The sequence below is a fragment of the Furipterus horrens genome, unplaced genomic scaffold (assembly GCF_987537825.1).
Source record: "Furipterus horrens unplaced genomic scaffold, mFurHor1.1.pri manual_scaffold_17, whole genome shotgun sequence".
In the NCBI taxonomy this organism is placed as follows: Eukaryota; Metazoa; Chordata; class Mammalia; order Chiroptera; family Furipteridae; genus Furipterus; species Furipterus horrens.
The window spans coordinates 12,718,610-12,727,387 of NW_028327187.1; positions in this window are offsets into that span (position 1 = coordinate 12,718,610).

The following is an 8,778-nucleotide window of genomic DNA, read 5'->3' on the forward strand; positions in this document are numbered from 1 at the left end:
CAGACTGAAAGTAAAGGGATGGAAAAATGTATTCCAAGCAAATGGACATGAAAAAAAAGCCGGGGTAGCAATACTTATATCAGACAAAACAGATTTCACAGCAAAGTCCATAAAAAGAGACAAAGAAGGGCATTTCATAATACTTAAGGGAAAAATCCATCAAGAAGATATAACCCTTATAAATATATATGCACCCAACTTAGGAGCACCCAAATATGTAAGGAAAATTTTGAAAGACTCCAAGAAAGATATAGACAGCAACACACTCATCGTAGGGGACTTTAACACCCCATTGTCAACAATGGACAGATCTTCAAAGCAAAGAAACACCAAAGATATTGAGGCACCTGAACAACACTTTAGATCAAATGGACTTAGTCGATATATATAGAAGTTTACACCCCAAAGAAGCAAAATATACATATTTCTCAAGTGCACATGGAACATTTTCAAAGATATACCACATGGTAGGACACAAAACAAGCCTCAATAAATTCAAGAAAATTGAAATTATATCAAGCATCTTCTTAGATCACAATGCCTTAAAATTGGAAATCAACCTCAAGGAAAAAACTCAAAAACATTCAAACTCATGGAGAATGAATAACATGCTATTAAATAATGAATGGGTTAACAATGACATCAAGGAAGAAATCAAAAAGTTCCTGGAAACCAATGATAATGAACACACAACAACCTAAAACCTATGGGGTACGGCGAAAGCAGTCTTAAGAGGAAAGTTCATAGCAATACAAGCCTACCTAAAAAAGCTAGAAGAATCTCTAATAAAAAATTTAACCCTACAGCTACAAGTACTAGGGGAAGAACAACAAGCAAAACCCATATCAAGTAGAAGGAAGGACATCATCAAGATCAGAGCAGAATTAAATGACATAGAGTCTAAAGTAAAAATTCAAAAGATCAACAAAAGTAGGAGCTGGTTCTTTGAAAAGATAAACAAAATTGACAAGCCTTTAGCCAGGCTCATCAAGAAAAAAAGAGAGAGGACCCAAATAAATAAAATCAGAAACGAAAGAGGAGAAATCACAACTGATACAGCAGAAATACAAAGGATTATAAGAAATTATTACGAACAACTGTATGGCAAGAAATTTGACAACCTAGAGGAAATGGACAGATTCCTGGAAAACTATAGTCTTCCCAAACTGAATCAAGAAGAACCAGAAAGTCTGAATAGACCAATAACAGCTAGTGAAATTGAAGTAGTAATCAAAAAACTCCCAGCACACAAAAGCCCAGGACCGGATGGCTTCACAAGTGAATTCTACAAAACATTTAGGAAAGAACTAACTCCTATCCTCCTCAGACTATTCCAAAAGATACAAGAAGAGGGAAGACTCCCAAACTCGTTCTATGAAGCCAGTACAACCCTAATTCCAAAACCAGGTCAAGACACAACAAAGAAAGAAAACTACAGACCAATATCGCTGATGAACATAGATGCTAAAATCCTCAACAAAATATAGGCCAACCGGATCCAGCAACACATTAGAAAGATCATACACCACGATCAAGTAGGATTCATCCCAGGGATGCAAGGATGGTTTAATATTCGCAAATCAATAAACGTGATACACCACATAAACAAAATGAAAGACAAAAACCACATGATCATATCAATATATGCGGAAAAAGCATTTGATAAAGTACAACACCCATTTATCATAAAAACTCTCAGCAAAATGGGAATAGAGGGAGCATATCTCAACATAATAAAGGCCATATATGAGAAACCTGAAGCCAACATCAATATCAATGGGCAAAAAATGAGAGCATTCCCCCTGAGATCAGGAACAACACAAGGATGTCCGCTCTCTCCACTCCTATTCAACATAGTCTTGGAAGTTCTAGCCACAGCAATCAGACAAGAAAGAGAAATAAAAGGCACCCAAATTGGAAAAGAGGAAGTAAAACTGTCATTATTTGCAGATGACATGATAGTGTACATAGAAAATCCTTTAGACTCCACAGAAAAACTACTCAATCTAATAAGTGAATTTGGCAAAATAGCAGGATACAAAGTCAATATTAAGAAATCGAAGGCATTTTTATACACCAACAATAAAAACTCAGAGATAGAAACTGAAAGAAAAATCCCATTTACCATAGCAGCAAGAAAAATAAAATACCTAGGAATAAACTTAAAGAGGTAAAAGACCTGTACACAGAAAACTACATAACACTGAAGAAAGAAATTAAAGAAGATACAAATAAATGGAAGCATATACCATGCTCATGTATGGGAAGAATCAACATCATTAAAATGTCCATACTACCCAAAGCAATTTATAGATTCAATGCAATCCCTATTAAAATACCAGCAACATATTTCACAGACCTAGAACAAATACTTCAAAAATTTATATGGAACAAAAAAAGAGCCCGAATAACCACAGCAATTTTGAGGCAGAACACAGTAGGAGGAATCACAATACCTGATATCAAACTGTACTACAAGGCCACGGTAATCAAAACAGTCTGGTACTGGCATAAAAACAGACATATAGATCAATGGAACAGAAAGAGAGCCCAGAAATAAGCCCAGGTTCATATGGTCAACTAATATTTGACAAAGGGGGAAAGAACATCAAATGGAGTGAAAGAGCCTCTTCAACAAATGGTGTTGGGAGAACTGGACAGGGACATGCAAAAAAATGAAACTAGACCACCAGCTCACACCATACACCAGAATAAACTCAAAATGCATCAAAGACTTAAATGTGAGCCGTGATACCATAGAAGTCTTAGAGGAAAAAATAGGCAGGAAAATTTCAGATATCCCACGTAGCAACATTTTCACTGATATATCTCCTAAGGCAAGGGAAATAAAGGAAAGAATAAACAAATGGGACTACATCAAACTAAAAAGTTTCTGCTCAGCTAAAGAAAACATCAGCAAGATGCAAAGGAAACCAACCATATGGGAAAATATATTCGCCAATGACATCTCAGACAAGGGATTGATCTCCAAAATATATAAAGAACTCATACGACTCAACACCAAGAAGACAGACAACCCAATTAAAAAATGGGCAAAGGACCTGAACAAACACTTCTCCAAAGAAGACATACAGAGGGCCCATAGACATATGAAAGGATGCTCAACATCACTAGCCATCAGAGAGATGCAAATTAAAACCACAATGAGATACCACCTCACACCAGTCAGAATGGCCATCATCAACAAATCAATCAACAACTTGTGCTGGAGAGGATGCGGAGAAACGGGAACCCTGGTGCATTGCTGGTGGGAATGCAGATTGGTGCAGCCACTGTGGAAAACAGTTTGGAATTTCCTTAAAAAACTAAAAATGGAACTGCCTTTTGAACCAGCAATTCCATTGCTAGGATTATATCCAAAAAATCCCGAAACACCAATTCAAAAGAACCTATGCACTCCAATGTTCATAGCAGCACTATTTACAATAGCCAAGTGCTGGAAACAACCTAAGTGCCCATCTGTAGATGAGTGGATCAAAAAACTATGGTACATTTACACAATGGAATTCTATGTAGCAGAAAGAAAGAAGGAACTTCTACCATTTACAACAACATGGATGGAACTAGAGAAAATTATGCTTAGTGAAATAAGCCAGGCAACAAAAGAAAAATACCTTATGCTGTCACCTATTACAGGAAACTAATGAACAACACAAACAATGAGCAAAATTGAACCAGAGCTATGTAAACAAGAAGTAGACTAACAATAACAAGGGGGGAGGGGGGGAGGAAAAGAAGGGTGTAAGGGGAAGGGTCAAGTAAAAAAAAAATATGTATTACCCACAGACAGGGGCAACTGAGTGGAGACTAAATGTGGGGGAAGGGAGGGACAGGGTGCAGGGAAGCAAGAGGGCTAAAAAAGTGAGACAACTGTAATGGAAAAAGAAACGAAAAAATTTTTTTAGTGGGGGAAAAATGAAAATATGAAGAATGGAAATGCCAGTTCAGTGAATATTAGGACAAAGATTTTCCTTCACGTTGTATATTTTTCTCCCTATTTGATCCCTCCAGAGTTTGGCATTCTAAACAAGTAAGTAATGACATAGGTTTCTTTGCATAGAACTAATAAGACCAGTTGTCAATAGAGGTTCCTTTTTTTTTTTTTTTCTTTTTTTTTTCTTTTTTTTTTTGACCAAGTCTTTGACTGGAATGTCAAGCCTAAAGGAAACATACTTGGGCACAGATTGTTACCAAAAAGCCCTGAGGAACTGGGAATGACTTTCAAAGGTAATAAAAGCCCGTGAGATAAAAGGCCTGGTACCATGGTTGGTTGTGCGGTCCACAGCAATCTTTCCAGGGAAGGAACAAAGGTTGTTTTCCTGAAAGATGGCTAGAAGGGACCTTAAGGCGAAATGAAAAACCAGAAAGACTTGGAAAAAATAGGTGTGTACAGGCAATGCCAGATATGTGGCTCAGCTTCTGTGCCCTGAAGAACAGACAGGGTCACCCCAAATATTCCTTGGGTAAGTTCCAGCAAAGCAGAACTAAAGATCATAAGTGATCATTTGCTGCTCTTGTTATGTTTATGCAAACTAACAGGATAAATTAAAAATGGACTTAATGTAGTCCCATTAAAGACAAGGAGGGTAACCTTAGGGAGAAAAATTATTATTCAAGGAAAATCACAATGATCAGTAGTAGAGTATAAAATAGGGCAACTAACCGTCTTAAAAGTTTCTTCTCATTTAAAATATGGTTTCACTTGAAAATTAAACCATGTCTGTGATATCATCAAAGATATTCAAGTTGCAGGCAAATAGAATTTCAAGTGCCTTGCAACTGGATGTCTTCCCAATAAGACAGTCTTACAGATTTAGAGACTTGTTTGTGGGTTATGTCACATAAATTAACACGTGTTTTCTGTTTTCAAAGGACATAAGCCTATGATCGCATTACCTGAGTGATTGTCTGTATGCATAAGCCTCACTTAATCCTCTCTGCAGCGCTTCCTCCTGAGACTCAACGGTTTGACTGAAGTAAATGGCTGGGTTGGGGAAGAATGGGGTGGTCTGTGGGCTTCACTTTAAAATGGGTTTCTCTTTTCTATCCTAATGGCTTGGGCAGAAAAGGCCCAGAGGTCTGAGAGGGGGAAAACCTAAACTATTTCCCTCAGCCCAAACTAAGTATAATGGGCAAAAGGGTTTTGGACAGGTGAGATGTGCCTAGCACACCTTCTTACAAAGAAGCCCTTTTTTTTTTTTTTCCTAATATGGAACATTGAAAAATTAATCCCTGCCTTTTGTCATCTAGTAGTTATGGATTGAATGATGTCTTTTAACCCTTTTCACCAAATCTGTTGCCCACAGAACACAACAAGGACACCAGCCTGTTAAACCAAGCACGCCGTTGACCGGAGACAGCCAACTGACCTGGAGTCTGCACGATCCTTCCCCATGTGGGAAGGCCACCCTCCCCTCCACACCCCCACTCTTATTAGGGTTTTCTGGACCCAAGAGTAGGTAGGACGACGACCATGTCCAGCTTGAAGCAGCTAGAAGAGCTTGAGACCTTCGCCCATTGTCCTTTACAAGATTACAAAGGGTCCTAATATTTGAGGGGGGGGGATAGTTAATTTTTACGAACCAGGGGTATGGACTTGGGGGGTATTGCTGTGGGAGGGGTTACTGGGTGGAGGGGAGCAAGGGGGAGAAAATTGGAACTGTTGTAACAATATAATCAATAAAAAACATTTAAAAAAAAAGTTTCCTTTAAAACCCCTGTGCAAGTGACTTTTATTCTTTGAGCTCATCTCCTCATAGGTGAAAGTGGGATAAAAATACTTAGTCTACAGAGCTGCTGAGAGGCTCTATGTCCTTAGCAGCATCTGTGGGCACAGGATAAATAAATGATAATGATTCTTTCTCATACTTCATGGGTGCATCAGAGGTAGGCTCTGGGTCAAATTCATCTCCCCTCCTTTGATCCTGTCTTGTTTTGCTTTAGTTTCTCCCATTGGACTACAATCAAACCGGCAGTCCAATGGCCAAAGTTGGCCTGCATGGATGTTTTGTTTGGCCCAATGTGTACGGCTCTGGGAGGAAATCAGAGCCAGCATTTTAAAATTGGGATATTTTACATAGAAATCTAGAATGTCATCTTCTCTTTAAAAAATAAGGAGATGTGGCAACAATGAGTTTACATTCCTGCATGGCAACAACTGGTTAGAGCCAAGTGCCAGCTGCACCCTTAGGTGGAGCATGCACTCCAGAGCCCAGGTGGGCTGCTCTCATGTATATGATCTGCTTCACCCTACAGACATTTTCACCTGTGGCCCTCTGGACAACTGGGAACAGTCTACGTCAGGCAAGGTGTAGGCACTTACTTTGCTGAGTGAATAAATCTTTTATCCCCTTTGTCTCTATCATTGTCTTATCCGGCCATGTTAAGAAATCCCAGAATTGAGTATGGTGATTTTCACTTTGGAAGTTGAATTGAACGAGTCTGTTAGAGTCAGGATAGTTTAGGCTATACTATGTTAAGTATATTAGAGAAAATAAAATTATAATTAGCGAAGGAAGAATTTGTGCAGGAATATAGGCATTTTTCCAAAGTATTGGTGGAGGTGTAAATTGGTGTATCGTGCCACTTGATGGTACAGTTAAAGATTTTTAAAGACCTCTGCTTTTTTTTTTGTATGTTTTGTTGATTATGCTGTTACAGCTGTCCCAATTTCTTTTTCCTTTGCTCCCCTCCACCCAGCAGCCCCCTCCCTCCAGTAGTCCCCCCCCAACTTAGTCCATGTCCATGGGTCATGCATATAAGCTCTTCTCAACATCTCCATTCATTCTGCACCCTCCTACTATGCTTCTTAATTTCTGCACCATTTCCTTCCCTCTCCCCCATTCCCCCTCCCAGCTGACCTCCCCCTTCATGCTCTCCATACCTGATTCTGTTCTCACTCTGGTTGTCTGCTTTGTTTGCCTTTGTTTCCATTCCCTAGCTTCTGCTGTTGATAGTTGTGATACCGTTTTCATTTTAAAGTTCATAGTTTTGATCTTTTTCTTCAAAAAGTCCCTTTAACATTTCATATAACAATGGCTTGGTGATGATGAACTCCTTCAGCTTTGTCTTGTCTGGGAAGCACTTTCTCTGCCCTTCCATTCTGAATGATAGCTTTGCTGGATAGAGTAATCTTGGTTGTAGGTATTTGCTTTTCATCACTTTGAATATTTCCTGTCAGTTCCCTTCTTGCCTGCAAAGTTTATTTTGAGAAATCAGCTGACAGTCTTACAGGCACCACTTTGTAGGTAATTCTCCTCTTCTCTCTTGTTGCTTTTAAGATTCTCTCTGTATCTTTCACCTTTGGCATTTAGATTATGTGTCTTGGTGTGGTCTTCCCTGGGTCTAGTTTGTTCGGGACTCTCTGTGCTTCCTGGACCCATATGTCCATTTCCTTCCCCAAATTAGGGAAGTTTTCCGTCATTATTTTTTCACATAATTTTTTAATTTCTTGGTCTCCCTCTTCACCTTCTGGCAAACCTATGATTCAGATGTTGACAAGTTTAAAGCTATCTCAGAGGTTTCTATGCCTCTTCTCATTTTTTTCAGTTCTCATCTCCTCCTTCTGTCCTGGTTGACTGTTTATTTCTCCCTTATGTTCCAATTTGTTGATCTGAACCCTGGTTTCCTTTCCTTCATGACTTGTTTGATGTGGATTTTCCTTCTTGTCAGCCAAGATAGACTTCATTCTTTCCCCGTCCTGTTTAATCTATTCTGTCAAGTCTGATGGCATCTTTATCACCAATGCCTTAAACTGTGCATATGTTAATTAGCTATCTCCTCATCTGTTAGGTTCCTTATCTGCTCGTTGCTTAGTTGTGTCACTGAGACCTTGATCTGCCCGCTCCCTTCTGGGCCATACTTCTCTGTCTCCTCATCTTGACAGCTTTCTGTGTTAGCCTCTGTGATTTGGATAAGGGCTGTTGCACTTTTATGTTATAGGGGGCGGAGTCTTAGGTATTCGTTAGTACTGGTGACTTGTTTCACCATGTTTTGGCGCTGTATGTGGGGGAGGGGTCTGAGAGGGAACAGTTCCAGTTGTCCCTGTTTTTCCAAGCACTTCTCCTCCTTCCCATACTAAGCAAGCTGCCTTCTTTTCGAGACTCGTAGCTTCTTTCTCTGCCGCAACCCCAACTGGCTTTCACAGTCAGAAGCAATGCAGCTCTCTTTTCCCTGGTGCTGGAACCGCAAGCTACCTGGTCTGGTTTGGGACTGGGATCGCTTTTCGGATTTAAGCTGTATGACTGTGTTTTTTGCCACGGCTACAGTCTCTGTACTGCTAGCCGCACCCACCCTGTGTGTCCACCAGCCACGCACTCGCCAAGCACCGCCCCTACAGCTGCTGCTCCGCTACTCTTTCCCTCTGCCCCTCCTACCTTTCTGGCTGATTATTTCTTCTTAATTTCTTTGCTGACCTTGCCTGTAGTTTCAATTTTCTGGATTTTCTGGATTTTGTTTTTGTTTTGTTCTGTTTTCTAGTTTTTTTTTAAGTTTTAAAATTGTTGTAAATTCTTTCTTAATTGTGAGGTGATGCAGCGTGTGTACTTACACATCCATCATGGCTGGAAGTCTGAGCTCTGCTTTCCGATTACACATTTATGTATTTTCCTAAGTACAATAAATCTGCAGCAACGTTACTCACCACACATTGGGTTTTATAGAGAAAATTTATAAACTACTTTAAAGGCCAAAGTAAGGAAACACATTTAAACAAATTCTGATACACCTATACAATGATAGTGAGTAGTGAGAAAATAT